Source organism: Dermacentor albipictus, chromosome 1, assembly GCF_038994185.2.
Source record: "Dermacentor albipictus isolate Rhodes 1998 colony chromosome 1, USDA_Dalb.pri_finalv2, whole genome shotgun sequence".
NCBI classification, from domain to species: Eukaryota; Metazoa; Arthropoda; class Arachnida; order Ixodida; family Ixodidae; genus Dermacentor; species Dermacentor albipictus.
In genome coordinates, this window is record NC_091821.1 from 511,280,334 (window position 1) to 511,297,577 (window position 17,244).

The 17,244-nt window shown below is 46.7% G+C and overlaps 1 protein-coding gene across 2 annotated transcripts in view; it reads right to left on the bottom strand.

Moving 5' to 3' along the window:
• mio (GATOR complex protein mio) overlaps positions 1–17,244 on the bottom strand; it is a 534,566-nt gene that overhangs the window by 220,440 nt on the left and 296,882 nt on the right. The window lies entirely within an intron of this gene.

A 17,244-nucleotide genomic window follows, 5' to 3' on the forward strand; every position in this document is an offset into this window, starting at 1 on the left:
TTAGTTATCACAAGAGTTCTCCACCACAGTGCACCACTCTAGACAAAAGTTTGTGGAATTTGCCAAGAGCTTGCTCAATTTTCCCAAGTTCCAGTAACATCACGCATACACTCCTTCACAGCCTCTAGAGTCTGTGAAGGAGTATGTTTACCTAGGTCAATTAATCACAGGGAACTCTGATCATGAGAAGGAAATTCACAGAAAAATAAAAATGGGTCGGAGCGCATACGGCAGACATTGTCAGCTCCTGACTGGAAGCTTACCATTATCATTGAAAAAGAAAATGTACAGTCAGTGCATTTTATCGGTGCTGACATACGGGGCAGAAACTTGGAGACTGACAGAGAAGCTTGAGAGCAAGTTAAGGACCACGTAAATAGCGATGTAACGAAGAATGCTAGGCATAACGTTGAGAGACAGAAAGAGAGCGGTTTGGATCCGAGAGCAAATGCGTATAGCCGATACTCTAATTGACATTAGGAAAAAAAGTTGGAGATGAGCACATCATGTAATGCGCAGGTTAGATAGTTGGTGGACGATAAGGTTTACAGAATGGGTGCCAAGAGAAGGGAAGCGCAGTTGAGGATGGCAGAAGACAAGGTGGAGCAATGAAATTAGGAAATTCGTGGGTGCTAGCTGGAATCGGTTGGCGCAGGGCAGAGGTAATTGGAGATCGCAGGCCTTCATCCTGCATCCTGGGACATAAAACAGGCTGATGATGATGGTGACAAAAATAATGAAAAATTGGCCGACACGAGAAAAAATGGCTCACAAACACAGGGACGAGAAAGAAAATATAAGCAAGTGTATGCTGAATAATTACATATACTCAAAATTTTGCCTAAGAAATTAGCAAAGACCCAACTAAAGTATACATTAGACACAGAACATAAGAGAAACTACCAACTCTTCATTTTTCAAGAAAACTTATTATGTGGGCAGTGAGATCACATGCATAATGACACATTGTGGGGCTCACCAATGCCATCAACTTTCACTGAGTTACGGAAGAACACCAGTGCCACCATAGTTTCCATGACTTCCTTCGATCAGCAGGCACTGCAATGACGAGATATCTGCTGCGGCTGAAGCATATTATTTAACTGCGGGGGTATTCTTCTTCACAGAGCTGCACTTTAGTTAAAGGTGAATGAACATCTGCATAATGCTGCCGAGATCACTCTGATCTGAGCTCTACTGAAGAAGCAAACAGGCTTATTGCCCATATCAGCAAGCTTTCTTTCTTTTTTTTCTAGCAAATGATGCCTCGATTTAATGAGATACACAGATGGGATTTGTTAAAAGAGTGCAGCTAGGCTGCATTCAGAGATGTAGCCTTGATTTTGTGACTTCCAAAATTGACAAGGCTGTGGACAGTTGGTGAGACAGGTGCAGGTTGTCACAAGGTGATGCGGTGGCCCTGTCATGAAGACAGATGAACTGTTCCACCATGCGATGATTCCTTGCCTCTTTGAAATGTCTGTGCTTCTTAACAATTTCTTGACAGCGAAAATTGCTCTGAAGTTTTCTTGCAGCAAAAAGAATATGTCAAACGTTGAAGACTCACAAGTTGAACCAAGAACCTGCAACAGTAACAAGCAGTGGTACCAATATGGCGGCAACTGGAACGTATAGGCTAACCCAGGACGATGGGTTTTGGGGATTTAAGATTTGAGGACTTTAGAGGGCTGCTTCAACAGCTCTTGAACATGAAAGCACAACTGACACTGCCCCTCTTTTTGTTGTGAGAAGGCAACCCAGATACAGTAAAACCTTCTTAATTCGAACCATGTTAATTCAGAAAACTGGATCATTTCGGCTCGTCCTTTTGTGCCTGCAGGTGATGGCATTAATTGTTGGCATGAAACTCTCATTAACTGAGACATATTTGGCTACACACCGGTTAATTCGGAGAACCCTCGGAGCATGACAGGCACAGAGCACTGCAAATGTGGGACAAAAAAAGAGCAACAGCAGTGCTAGGGTCCAACCAAGACGAAATGGCAGAGTCTGCATTGCTGCAATCAGTGAAAATCGTACAGGAACAACAAGAATTTCGGAACGCCTTGTGCATGTTAGTGCCTTTACAGCCTTTATTGTTGCAATTACCATCTTGCATGACACTGCGTTGGCCTCAGAACTGCATGGTCACCATCCAAAATCACGTCAATACGACCACTATTTCTTTCCCAGCGGTTGCAGCAAACGGTAGTTTCATTTTTACTGAGTGCATTTGGCCATGTGCCTTTCAAACTGTGTAGTCACCATTTGTGATTGAACCAATAGCAACTCTCGATTCGTCCGCCTCGCAGCAAGCAGCAGTGTCATTTCAACTCGGTGAAAAGTCACAAACCGAGCGGAAGCTGTCAAGGATGAAGAGCGATTCCATCGTGGCCCACACATGCTGGCCACATGGCGACAGACAAGCTGCCGAGCAGCTGACCAGCGAAAGAATGTGCGCACGGTAGCAGTGAAAGGCAAGCCTTGGACGAGTCTTACACCACGGCTGCACTGCAATGGAGGCCTACGTTGCTGCGAGTGCCAACTAGCAGTGAGAGGATGAGAACTGCAGCTTACATATTGCAAACAGGATTCGCTGATTCGTTTGCTCAATAAAAGCACATTTATGTAGTAAGCATTTCTTTATTCTCTTGATACCCTCGATAATTGAACATACAGTTAACTCGGACATATTTTTCTGGTCCCATAAAATCCAAACTAATAGGGCTTTACTATATATGGAAAAAAATGTACATCTGGACCTACAGCTTAGTAAGTCTAAATGTCACTACATTTAAGGAAAGTAGATACAGTAGAATCTTGGTGTTCACACCCGATTTGAATTTCAGGATTTTCCAAAAGTTCTGGCCCAAGTTCATTAGTTTACAAGTTGCCAAATTTCTAATGTTCCAAGCCACTTTTCGTGTCACAGCGACTGATGCCAACCACTGAGCCGCCACGCAACCTCATCAAAGGCGGGCTCGATCTCGGGCTGGCCACCGGGGCTTAGCAGAGAGACGAGAACTAGGAGTCCGATTGCTGATTAATAAGAATATAGCTGGTAACATACAGGAATTCTATAGCATTAACGAGAGGGTGGCAGGTCTTGTTGTGAAACTTCATAAGAGGTACAAATTGAAGGTCGCACAGGTGTATGCCCCTACATCCAGTCATGATAACCAAGAAGTCGACAGCTCCTATGAAGACGTGGAATCAGAGATGGGTAAAGTCAAAACAAAATACACTATACTCATGGGCGACTTCAATGCCAAGGTAGGCAAGCAGCAGGCTCGAGATAAGTCAATGGGGGAATATGGCATAGGGTCTAGGAATAAGCAGGGAGAGCTATTAGTAGACTCTGCAAAACAGAATAATATGCAGATAATGAATACATTCTTTTGCAAGCGGGATAGCCGAAAGCGGAAGTGGAGGAGCCCGAATGGCGAGACTAGAAATGGACTTCATACTCTGCGCTAACCCTGGCATCATACAAGATATGGACATGCTCGGCAAGATGCGCTGCAGTGACCATAGGATGGTAAGAACTCAAATTAGTCTAGACCTGAGGAGGGAACGGAAGAAGCTGGTACATAAGAAGCCGATCTACGAGTTAGCGGTAAGAGGGAATATAGAGGAATTCCGGATCAAGCTACAGAACAGGTATTCGGCTTCAACTCAGCAAGAGGACCTTAGTGTTAAAACAATGAACGACAATCTTATGGGCATCATTAAGGAGTGTGCAATAGAAGTTGGTGGTAACTCCATTAGACAGGATGCCAGTAAGCTATAGCAGGAGACGAAAGATCTGATCAAGAAACGCCAATGTATGAAAGCCTCTAACCCAACAGCTGGAATAGAACTGGCAGGACTTTCCAAGTTAATCAACAAGCGTAAGACAGCTGACATAAGGAAGTATAATATGGATAGAATTGAACATGCTCTCAAGAATGGAGGAAGCCTAAAAGCAGAGAAGAAGAAACTAGGAATACGCAAGAATCAGATGCATGCGTTAAGAGACAAAGCCAGCAATATAATTTCTAATATGGATGAGATCGTTCAAGTGGCTGAGGAGTTCTATAGAGATTTATACAGTACCAGTGGCACCCACGACGATAATGGAAGAGAGAATAGTCCAGAGGAATTCGAAATCCCATAAGTAATGCCGGAAGAAGTAAAGAAAGCCTTGGGAGCTATACAAAGGGGGAAGATAGCTGGGGAGGATCAGGTAACAGCAGTTTGTTGAAGGATGGTGGACAGATTGTTCTTGAATAACTGGCCACCCTGTACACGCAATGCCTCATGACCTCAAGCGTACCAGAATCTTGGAAGAACGCTAGCATAATCCTAATCCATAAGGAAGGGGATGCCAAAGACTTCAAAAATTATAGACCAATCAGCTTACTGTCAGTTGCTTACAAAGTATTTACTAAGGTAATTGCAAATAGAATCAGGAACACCTTAGACTTCTGCCAACCAAAGGACCAGGCAGGATTCCGTAACGGCTACTCAACAGTAGACCATATTCACACTATCAATCAGGTGATAGAGAAATGTGTGGAATATAACCAACCCTTATATATAGCTTTCATTGATTACGAGAAAGCATTTGATTCTGTCGAAACCTCAGCAGTCATGGAGGCATTACGGAATAAGGGTGTAGACGAGCCGTACGTAAAAATGCTGAAAGATATCTCTAGAGGCTCCACAGCCACAGTAGTCCTCCATAAACAAAGCAACAAAATCCCAAAAAAGAAAGGCGTCAGGCAGGGAGATACGATCTCTCCGATGCTATTCATAGCGTGTTTACAGGAGGTATTCAGAGACCTGGATTGGGAAGAATTGGGGATAAAAGTTAATGGAGAATACCTTAGTAACTTGCGATTCGCTGATGATATTGCCTTGCTTAGCAACTCAGGGGACCATTTGCAATGCATGCTCATTGACCTGGAGAGGCAAAGCAGAAGAGGGGGTCTAAAAATTAATCAGCAGAAAACTAAAGTAATGTTTAACAGTCTCGGAAGAGAACAGCAATTTACAATAGGTAGCGAGGCACTGGAAGTGGTAAGGGAATACATCTACTTAGGGCAGGTAGTGACGGCGGATCCGGATCATGAGACGGAAAAAATCAGAAGAATAAGAATGGGCTAGGATACGTTTGGCAGGCATTCTCAGATCATGAACAGCATGTTGCCATTATCCCTCAAGAGAAAAGTGTATACAGTGGAATCTCGATGATACGATCACGGCTGATACGAATTTCTGGATGATACAAATTTTTCTGTGGTCCCGGCCGAGCCCCATTACTTTGCAACGTGTTAGAGAATGGTTGCTACGAATTAATTTTCGACCCGCGTCGGTTGATACGAAAATTACCGAAGACATTGGAAATTTGAAAGTGTGCTTGGCGAAAGCCAGACGCTGCTGCCGTCTGCGCTCCAATTCATTCGCTTTGGTGTTCAGCGATATCGCCTGTCACTGCTACCGCTTTCGTTCTGCTTCGCTGCCTTTGGTACCCGGCGATCTAATCAGTCGCTGTTGGCGTTTCTTTTCTGCCTCCCTTGCTTTCGCATCTGGTGACATGTTCATTCGTGGCATGCGCATTCGCTCCTTGTTCTTCTGGCGTTTGGTGTTGGGGGAATCCGGCGTCCGCTGGCACTTCCCCGAACCGCATGGCGCGCAACACGGGCCTCTCACTCGACTGCAACAAAACGGCTGGCGAAGGAGTGGCGGTGCCACCGCCGACGCGCGCGCGCCCGTTCTACCGCTACTGTGTGACGTCACGGTTGCTATGCGCAGCTGCGCCCCTGACCGGCGCGCCGGTTGCTAAGGAGGGGAGGTGGTTGCGCCGCTGCGCGGAGGAGAGACCACAGTTGGCACGATTCCAGCGCACGGATGGACGCGACCGCAAGCATGAGCCCCACCGACGGCAGTGAAAGAGAACAGCGCGCAGTTACACAATTTCTCCCTCTCTCTTTTGGTGCGGAGGCGCGGACGTGGCGCCGGACAGCGCGGAGGCCGCGACTGGGCACGAAGAGTTTGAAGCGGTGGCACTTGTGTTGCTTTTGTGCTTTTCTTCATTTTCCGCGTGCCATTGGACGGAGTGGCTGCTGTGCTTCGGGCCGCGTTCTTTGTGTTAGACGTGGGCGACGGTGAAGGACCCACCACCGGCGGCTGAAACGCTGCATGCGCGCTAAGTTCTGAGGCGTGCGCGAATGAAATCAGCAACGACACGTGCACGCGTTTTTATGGATTTGAACAAAGTCTGCTAATTGACCTGACAAAGAAAAAGAGGCAGAGGACATTAGAGAATTTTCTACAAGAAATAAATCCTTTTTACATAAGTGTGTCTGAGTGAGTTCACCTTTGACTCTTTGATTGAGCTAGTTTTAATTGTTTCGATGATATGAATTTCGGCTAATACGAATATTTTTCGTGACCCCGTGAGATTCGTATCATCGAGGTTCCACTGTAATAGCTGTGTTTTACGAACACTCACCTACGGTGCAGAAACCTGGAGGCTTATGAAAAGGGTTCTACTTCAATTGAGGACAACGCAACGAGCTATTGGAAGAAGAATGATGGGTGTAACGTTAAGGGCTAAGAAAAGAGGAGATTGGGTGAGGGAACAAACACGAGTTAATGACATCTTAGTTGAAATCAAGAAAAGAAATGGGCATGGGCAGGACATGTAATGAGGAGGGAAAATAACCGATGGTCATTAAGTGTTATGGACTGGATTCCAAGGGAAGGGAAACATAGCAGGGGGAGGCAGAAAGTTAGGTGGGCGGATGAGATTAAGAAATTTGCAAGGACGACATGGCTACAATAAGTGCATGACGAGGGTAGTTGGAGAAGTATGGGAGAGAGAGGCCTTTGCCCTGCAGTGGGCATAACCAGGCTGCTTCTGCTGCTGCTGCTGATGATGATGATGTACATTATTTGATCATGGGAAAATCAGGCATCCACCCGTTCGTAGCAATTGCTACGAACGGGTGGATTTGATGTTTGAACAGGTGGAATGGCTGTTTCTCATTATTCAAAAGTCTAGCGCAAAATAGCAGGGACAAAGACAGAGAAGACGACAGGACGAGCGCTAAACATTGGTTTTTCGAAAGATATCGTGATGGCTGTGGCGGAATGCCTCCTGAAAGAGATCAGAGCAGGTGGACGCCCTGGCGTAGCAGCCAAAAAAAGCTGCAAGAAGCTGAAATGTACAGCTATACCGTACGTGCACCAGCAATCTCACCGGCTCAGAAAAGTTGGAGAGAATGCGGCGTGGACGTGATGTTCACTGCCCCGGAAATGCTGGTGCTGTTAGATATGGCGCCGTTTCCTGAGGCTACTTCTAGTTCCCCAAACCACTTCGAATCGCAGCACAGCTAATTGAGGAATGCAGAAGCAGGGGTGCCACATTCCTGAGGCAGGACACTTGCAAACAAGTTCGTACGCCGCCGGGATTAGAAGGGGCCTTCGGACAATAGAGCCCAATCGTCACCCCTCTTCGCCTTTGAAGAAGGCATTTGCCACCGCTGCGGAGTCGTACCACCGGGAGCAGGTGGGCACTCGTACAATGGAGCATGAGCGCCCCCCCTCCTTCTCCTCCTTTGAAGAAGCGCATGGCAACTCTGCGAGGAGAGACCGCAGCGGGATCAAGTGTTCAAGCAAGGGGGCCCAAGCGGCGACTCTCTTCGCCGGGTATGACACCATCGCACGGGCGCCTACCATTGGCTGAAAGTGGCGTCATCTGAGCGGAGTCTCCCATTGGTCGAACATGACGCAACTTCCAGTGCTCGAAGGGTTTATAAGAAGCCTTCCAGAGAGACCAGAGCATTCCCTGATTCCCTGATTCACCTCTCTCGAACTTCTTGCCGCGGGCCGCAGCGTCCGAGTTGCTGCCGGCCCGTAATGACTGTACGACTGTTACTTGTCTCTCACCTCCTTGTAAATAATGTAAAATAAACCCTCCCAAGTTTGATTTTCATCCCGAAGACCGTCTTTCAACCCCTACAGTGCGCATGTGCAAAGCCGTAAAAGAGAAGAAAAAAAAAACGATCTGCGCCATAAAACATGCATGCAAGTTTGTACCCTGCATTGTTGGGGTCGTATACCACATACCTCTCTCTTGCGGTAGATGCTACGTGGGGCAGACTGGCCGCTGCCTAAATTAACGGCTATGAGAGCACTGAACGCTAATAGACTCATTAGCGGGGGGCGGCGATTTGGCCATGCACTGTAAGCGATGCGGGTGCGTGCCTGCGTTTGACACCACGTGTGTGCTTGGTAGGGGAAGACAAGGTGGGGGCACGAGATTTGTGAGGCATATCACATTGACAGGGAAGGTGATAACTGTGTCAGCACGGCTTCACTTGCCTTGTCCAAAAATGAAAAAGTTTACTTACAGAAAAGTCTGCCACATTTTGATTAGAATGTGCTTGTACTGTTTTAATCCTGTGTGCGCATGCACCAACAAAATGTATATATGTACCTTCACTCGCAGTAAAAACCTCAGTTGATGTTTAGCGCTCGTCCTGTCGTCTTCTCTGTCTTTGTCCCTGCTATTTTGCGCTAGACTTTTGAATAATGATGACACACCAACTAGCCCAGCTTTCTGCCTTGATGGCTGTTTCTCTCCACTTTGCGGGTTTCCGCAGAACTACTACGTCATGTACATTATTTACTAACGTAACGCTTCATTGTGCCCTTAAATTGCATAAACTACCACCATGGTGCGCTTGCGTGGCTGCCTCCATTTTTGTTTACAAAAAACAGTAGTGGAGTGATTGCACGTGGCAACAAGCATCAGTAATGATGATGATTGCAGTTTATCCTTTGCAATGGGTGAGTACTGTGCAGTGTCCCAACCGAAAATGTAATACAAGCATTTAAAGAAAATTAAGGAGAAAAGAAAATAAAGCGGAGGGACCACACAGTGGGCACATTGTATCCTGCGTGCCATCACGGCAGGGGCTGAATGTGGAGTGGAACGCCTGCATGGCATGCCAATCCATAATCGCTGACTAGCCAATTCCACATCCACACGTGAAAAGTGCTATGATGCTCTGTGCATTGTGGGGATGCGCGACCCTCGCGCCTCCCCTGATAGCTTGTTTTCCCGCATAGCCCCGTCTCCGTGTGGCGTCGCCGCGTGGGCCGCGGCGTTGGAGTGGTAGAAGCGTGGTGCGAGAGATGGCGCGAGCGCCGCGCCGCTGCGCGGTTACTTGCGTTCGGGAAAGACAAGGCGCTCTCTCTTTGGGTTCGGGAAGCGAGCGGGTCGGACGTGCCGACCCGCGCGCCGACCGATGCTTCGGCGAGACCGTCTCGCGTGGCCGCCTTCGAACGCGCCACGATTCGCGTGACTATACACGCGAACGACCAGGCGTTGGGATCCAGCATGGGGCGAACATATTCGCTCGCTTCCGGTCGCGGTGAGTCGGACTTCTAGATTTATCGCGCGCCCATCGGCATGTTTTGTGGATAGCAACTCGGCTAGCAGGCATTGATGTATGAAAGGTGCAATAAATGCCCTTGTGATTGTTTGCACTACTGTGTTGTCGTTCCTTTGTCCCAAGAGTACGGTGTGAGATATCCCACATCAGACCCCACAGCGTTGCATGGTGTGCATGTGTATATGGTGTGGCCACTGTGTGCGGTTGGTGCTAGGGTGCGTCAGCTGTGCAGGCAACCGTCTGCTCTGCCAGCCTACAGCCAAAAAGCGGAAGTTTTTGACACTACAAGATAAGGCAGCAATTATTGCTAGGGTTTAAAAGGGCATAAAGAAGATGGAGATCACTGATAAATTTGTAATTATATGCAGCTCCCACAATATTGAAAAACAGGGCCTCCATAGCACAAATGGTTCCCAGCAGAACGTTCTGACAAGCACAGGAAGAGATGACGACAGACGCTATTCTTGATGACGATGATGATGTGTGGTGTTTTATGGCGCAAGGGCCAGGTTTGACCAAAGAGCGCCATGACAGGTGGTAATGTTGACGATGTATTGTGGGTGACATGCACAATGAACTCATCGTGGTAGATGTGATATGGCTGTAAAAGGGCCTAAAACACTTACGCTGTAAGTGGAGTGGAATATAGAGGTGCTAAAATAATGACGGTGACTAGGATGTGATGTGGGCTATGGCAATGGGCTTTCGTTAAAAGATGATGCAATAAAACCATAACACTGAGACCAGAGTTTCAAGAGAGCCCTCGAAGGCAGGGCTGTTAGTCATGTGCTTAAAAGTTGCCCGGCCAGATGATTTTCAGGGTGTCCGTTTCGGCTAAAAACTCTAAGACTGTTTGCAGATTAAAAAGCGGTTCATCGCTAAGAAAAAATGCAAGGTGAAAGGGTAATTTCTCGCGATATGCAGCAGGGAAATACTTTTTCCTCTCTGTTTCTATTGCAGGGCACTAAATAAGAGCATGGAGGACAGTGAGATTATTGCCGCACTTAACACAAGTTGGAGGATCACCCCCAGTTAAGAGATGAGAGTGGGTGCCATGTGTGTGGCCTATCCTTAATCGGCAAAGAAGTACTTCTTTGTACCTTGCTATTTTTCCATTTATCCAGTTCCCCAGTTTTGGTTTTATTATGTGAAGCTTATTCATTGCTTGTTTATCCCATTCGCCTTGCCAATGATTCCGCAATTTACTGCGTAGAAAAGGCTTTAGGTCTGCAGCAGGGATGGGGATATTTGAATCTGCATCGCTAAAGGTTACTGACCCAGCGCTTTCGTCAGCAGCTTCGTTGCCTTTTATACCTTTGTGACCAGGTACCCAGCATATGACAACCACTTGATTGCACATATATAGGGAGCACAACAGACTGTACAGCTCACTAAAAACTGAGTTTTCATATTTTCTTGGTCTAAGTAGGGCTCTGACTACACTTAATGAATCTGTAAATACAATAGCCCTAGCACGTTTTGTAAGCCTTATGTTTTGAACAGCCGATAGTATAGCGTAGGCTTCAGCTGTAAATATACTTGTGTGTGGATTTAGTGCTCGGGATACTGAAAATGAAGGTCCCAGAGCTGCGTAGGAAACTCCTTTAGAGGACTTGGAAGCGTCTGTATAATATTCTGTACAGGAGTACTTCTCCTGGAGTTCACGAAAATGGAATTGTATATGTGCTTCTGGTGCCCTCTTAGATATTTCTACAAAAGAGACGTCGCATTCAATGGTCTGCCATTCCCATGGTGGGAGCAGGCGAGTGGGTGCCATTTGGACATTTTCTGGGACTAAGACACCTGTTTCTTCTGCCAGGGTTCTCAAACGAAGGCTCAACGGAGGTCTAATAGCTGGGCGGTAAGAAATAATCTGGCTGTAGACTCTCCATGAATAAGTGAGTGACATGGATGCTGAACATCTGATTTGACCTTGAGAGCATAGGAAAAAGTTAAATATGTCCTTTGGAGATGTAATGACCATTCATTACACTCCACATACAGGCTTTCTACAGGACTTGTCCTAAAAGCGTCTGCAGCCAGGCGTATACCCAAGTGGTGAATGGGATCTAGCATCTTTAAAGCACTAGGTGCAGCAGAGCTATATACTATTGCTCCATAGTCGAGACGGGACCGTATAAGGCTTTTGTAGAGGCTTCCCAAGATGTGCGGGACAAGAGCTTTAGCAAATTCATTGTCTTCAGACATCTCGCTCTCAGATATTTAAGGTGAGGGACAAATGTTAGTTTAGAGTCTAAGATGATTCCTAAAAATTTATGCTCGTGGCTGACAGATAGCCGTTGTCCATTAAGATAGATAGCAGGGTCAGGTAATATACCTCTATTTTTCGAAAATAGAAGGCATGTGCTTTTTTGGGGGGTTTAACTTGAATCCATTCTCGTCAGCCCACTTAGATATTTTGTTTAGGCCAAGCTGTATATGTCGCTCACAGATAGAAATGTTGCATGATTTAAATCCTATCTGTACGTCATCCACATACACTGAATAAAACATTGTTCGTGGTATGACGCTATAGAGGGAATTCATTTTTACGATGAAGAGCGTGCAGCTCAGTACACCACCCTGCGGCACACCTGTCTGCTGGGTAAATTGACGAGACAGCACTTGACCAATCCTCACACGGAACGTACGATTAGAGAGGTAGCTTTGGATCAGGTTCAACAGATTGCCTCTGACACCCATACTAGCCAGATCACGAAGAATTCCAAAACGCCAGGCTGTGTCGTATGCCTTTTCCATGTCTAAAAATATCGCTAATAAAAACTGCTTGTGCACGAACGCATCTCGGATATTCGCCTCCATGCGGACAAGGTAATCTGTCGTAGATCTACCCTCCCTAAAACCACACTGCAAGGGGTCTAGTATTGTGTTGCTTTCAAGATAATGAATTAGGCGTCTATTTACCATTTTCTCAAAGAGTTTGCACAGGCAGCTTGTCAGGGCTATAGGCCTGTAGCTGCTGACCGAAGTTGGATCCTTGCCCTCTTTGAGAATAGGAATTACGACTGCTTGCTTCCAGGCAGATGGAATATAACTGGCGGAGAATATGGAATTAAAAAGTGATAGTAGGGTTTCGTGTGTTTCGGCGTGTAGGTATTCGATCATCTCATAAACTATTCGATCGCCCCCAGGAGCTGATTTATTGCAGCAGTTCAGTGCAGCCTGAAATTCCACCATGTTAAATGGCCGGTTGTAAGGTTCGTTTTTATTTCCTCTCTGATTCAGAGGCTGCCGTTCCGCTTGTCGCTGATATCTTAGAAATGTATCTGAGTAATGAGATGAACTCAAGATGTACTGAAAATGTGCTCCTAGAGAATCAGCCTGGTCCTCAATAGTGTCTCCTTGAGTGTTTACCAAAGGTAGAGGATGAGTTTCGCGGCCTTTTATTCTGTTCACCCTATTCCAGGCTTTCCGCTCGTCTGTATATGAGTTGATGCTACTAATGTATTTCTGCCAACTTTCCCGTTTGGCCCGGCGGCGTGTTCTTCTGCCTATTGACTTTATTTTCTTGAAATTGATCAGATTCTCGGCAGTTGGAGATTCGCGAAGGTGACTCCACGCCTTATTTTGATTCTTACGAGCTTCCTTGCACTCCGCATTCCACCAGGGAACACGTCGTTTGAAGGGCGATCTATTTGATTAAGGGATACATAGTGACGCCGCATCAACAATAAATGCTGTCAGATATGCCACGGCGTCATCAATAGAAAGTGCAGAGATGTCTTCCCAGGTCATGCGGGTAAGTTCTTTATAACGTTTCCAGTCGGCTGACTTGACTATCCAGTGAGGGACGCATGGGGAGCATTGATCATGTTTTGTTGATTTTATGATAATTGGAAAATGGTCGCTCCCATATGGGTTTTTAAGCACGTTCCACTCTAGATACGGAACGAGTGTACCAGATGCAATGCTCAAATCGATCGATGAAAATGTTTTGTTTGCCATGCTATAGAATGTAGGCTCTTTATTATTTAGCAAACATGCACCTGTAGTGAAGAGGAGGCTTTCTACTAGGCGTCCCCTGGCATCACAGCAACAACCTCCCCAAAGGGTGTTGTGTGCATTGAAATCTCCGACAACAATATAAGGTTTGACCAGTTCATTAATAAAGCTTTGGAAATTCGTTTTTGAAAGATGGCAGTTCGGAGGGATGTATACTGAGGAAATCGTTACTAGTTTATTAAACAGTATCGCACGAACTGCAACTGCCTCTAGGGGTGTTTTAAGTTGTAATTGCCGGCAAACAACACCCTTATCTACAATTATTGCCACACCGCCAGACGAGGCAAGAGCGTCGTTGCGGTCTTTTCGGTATATGGCATACTGCCGGAGAAAGTTCGTGTGTGAAGGATTAAGATGTGTTTCTTGGACACACAGCATCTTTGGATTATACTTATTTAAGAGTTCCTTAATGTCGTCTAGGTTGTGGAGTAAACCCCTGACGTTCCATGGTATTATCTGCGTATCCATAATGTATGTATTTTGTGCTGTGTGTCTAAGAAATATAGATTATATAAGCTCACGAGACCTTTTCAGGCCCCTTGATACGAGCTCTTTCTTTCTTCCCGGCGCGCTCGAGGGAGCTGCGCCGTTCCTTGGGCGTCTGAGACGCCGGATTTGTGCTTGTATCCATCACCTCGTCTGAGTCTATGGATACTGCCCGCGCAGCAGGCACTTTCGCGAGAGTGGTGGGCCGATCTGTACGGGCAGTGGCCCTGGGTACAACAGGCCCGGAGGTCTGCTGGCCCTCATTTGCGGGCGACGGAACAGCGCTGGCTGTCCCAGTCAAGGGGGCGGATGGCGTGACCGCCGTCACTCTCCGAGTTACTTGGGCGGGCGCCGAACAATGTGGCGCTGCCCCCCGGCGCGCCACATCGGTGTATGAAGGACTGGTCTGATTGTTGGTATAGAAATGCTTGCGTGCCTCTGGGAAAGTCAGATTTAGTTTTACCTTGAGTTCTATTATTTGTTTTTCTTTTTTCCACGAAGGGCAGGATCGCGAGTAAGCAGGGTGGTCTCCTTCACAGTTGGCACAGCGGGTTGCTGAACTGCAAACGTCAGAAGTGTGTGCAATGGAGCTACACTCGGCACAAGTAGCACGCCCTCTGCAGGTTTGGGACCCGTGCCCAAAGCGTTGACACTTAAAACATCGACGTGGGTTTGGGATGTATGGCCTGACATGTAGCTTGCAGTAACCGGTCTCGATTGATTCAGGAAGAATGTTGGTTCCAAAAGTGATGATTATATGCCTGGTTGGTATTTCTTTGTCATCTCGTCTTATTTTAATCCTTTGCACTTTGACAACGTTCTGTTCTTGCCATCCTTCAAGTAATTCAGTTTCACTAAGTTCGAGAAGGTCATCTTCCGAGATGACCCCGCGCACTGTATTCATCATCCTGTGTGGGCCTACTGACCCCAAACGCTACAAGTTTCGAAAGTCTGTCGTATTGTGGCTTGTCGCGAACTTCGAGAAGAAGATCACCGCTTCTATCTTTGTTACTTTGTAACCTGGGCCTATTGCTTCTGTGAGGGATTTGGCTACAAGAAAAAGTGATACCATTCAGACTGTCTTAGTTTCGTGTTGACTGTGAACAACGTGATATTTCGGAAAGGACTCTTTAGGTTGCATAAAAAGCTGAAAGGTTCATCGGTGCGCCCCCTCTTCAGGGAGCGATCAGGTAATAGGGGAAAAGCTTCAGCCATAAAAAATTGGAAAATTCGGCGGCGATGGTGGCCACCCACCACCGAGCCCAACAAGGGGACGCTACAAGGTCGGGAAAATGCCTGCAGACGCCAGCCATGCATCGCCGCTATAACCTAATATACGATACCCAAGGTTGGATAACTACACCAGGTTAACCCTCGCCACCTGGAAGTCTGGAAGTAAGAAGAAGCGAAGAGAAGACAGGAAAGATTGAAAGTGAGAGAGAAAGACGAAGATTGAAGAAGACGGGAAAAGGTGACTGCCGATTTCCTCCAGGTGGGTCAGCCTGGAGGTGCCGTCTATGTGAAGCCGAGGCCGAAGAGGTGTGTTGCCTCCGCCGGGGGGCCTTAAAGGTCCAAACTCCCAGCATCGGCTCAACCTCCAGGATCCCCTTTTCCCCAGACACGGCTAAACCGCGCACGGCTACACGCGGGAGGGTCCAACCCTCGTGTGCTCGGGTACGTGGTGTCGCAACACACCGAGAATGCACCAAACGCCTGCTGACGCAGACGCCCCTGCGGGGGACAGACGCTATTCTTAAGGCCTCCATTCTCGGTATGCTCGGAAATGGTGCAAGTGCAAAGAACAACATGGTGATGGCTGCAGTGTTTCCAGTCATTGACGAGGCGGTGTTTGCTTGGTTTTGTTAACAGCATGCCAACAAAGTACCACTGTCTGCAAAGGTACTTCAACAGAAGGTGCTGGACTTCCCATACATGCTCATACACAATAATTTTAAGGCAAGCCCTGGCTGCTAGAGCTGTTTCAAAGCTCGCCAAGACATAGTGGCCAATGTTCCAGGTGGCCTCAGCGTCGACGCATTTGTTTACATGGATGAAGACATGCACGAGGAGATGACCGACGAGACCATTATAAGTAATGTGGGCGAAGGCGATGGCGCTGAGGACCACCAAGGACCAAAATATCAAGCGAAGAAGGCAAGCCAGTGGGATGCGTTATGCACCTTTGACACAATTAGTTTGTTTTTCAGCAAGCATGCTGATGACATGGCAATGGACCATTTTTTGCAGCGTGAAAGCACAGCTGTCAAAATGCTGCAAGGCACGTCTCCACAAAGTAAGCTTACTGACTTTTGGCAATAAATTTTTGTCTTGCAGCCCATTTCCCTGTCTTTGCTGTCTCGTATTCACCCCAACAGAGTTACCATAAAAGGAAATTTTCTTGCTTTCCCCGGTGTGTTTCCCCAGCGGGTTTCGACTGCCCTACTGATAGAATATGCAAATGGGCACTGACGAATAGTCTGACTCACCATGACAGGATATCAAGGAAATATGTCCGCCCCCATGCTAGACACCAATGCTTACTCGTTCGCATGTACAGTTCCGCGAACCTTGGTGCGTTCAAATGATTATGTTAGTCCATCATAGTGTTCTGCTCCGAAGCCTTTCACTGGAAGGACCCCTTGGTGCATGCTGGCACGCGTGCGACACATCCTAGCCCACAGCCAAAGCCAAAGACCACTCCCTCTTGGGCCTGTGTCGTTAGGTGGCGTTAGCAGCACAACACTCATATTATTTTGCAACTACACTGACCACTCCCGGCGCTTAGCTACGCGAGGAAACCAGAAACCAGTGTACAGGAGATGCGAGAACCATGTGGGGACAGCAACATGACGGGGTGCAGGAGAGCATCCCCGCAAATTGCCATGCTAGCTTTCTCTTCTCGCACCTACCTTTGTTGTTTTTGTTTATGCGTAGAGAAATACAACATTGCGGCTATGTTTCTTTTTTTTCAGTTTTTTTTTTTGCAACCGAGACATTATAATTTCTGTTTTTGGGTGATACAAATTTCTGCACCATCACAAGATTTGTATCATTGAGATTCTAATATACAATGACAGCATTAATAATAATAACAGTCAATAATAACAATCGTAAAAATAATAATATCAATAATACCAACAACAAAAGTTTCCAGTCACTTTAGCATATGCTAAAGAGGATGAAGGCGAAAGTCTGCACACTCACGAGACATTCAATAAATTACTTGACGTTCTCATTCGAATACGTTGTTACTTCCTATTACTTATTTTCTCCCATCGAAGGTAATAAG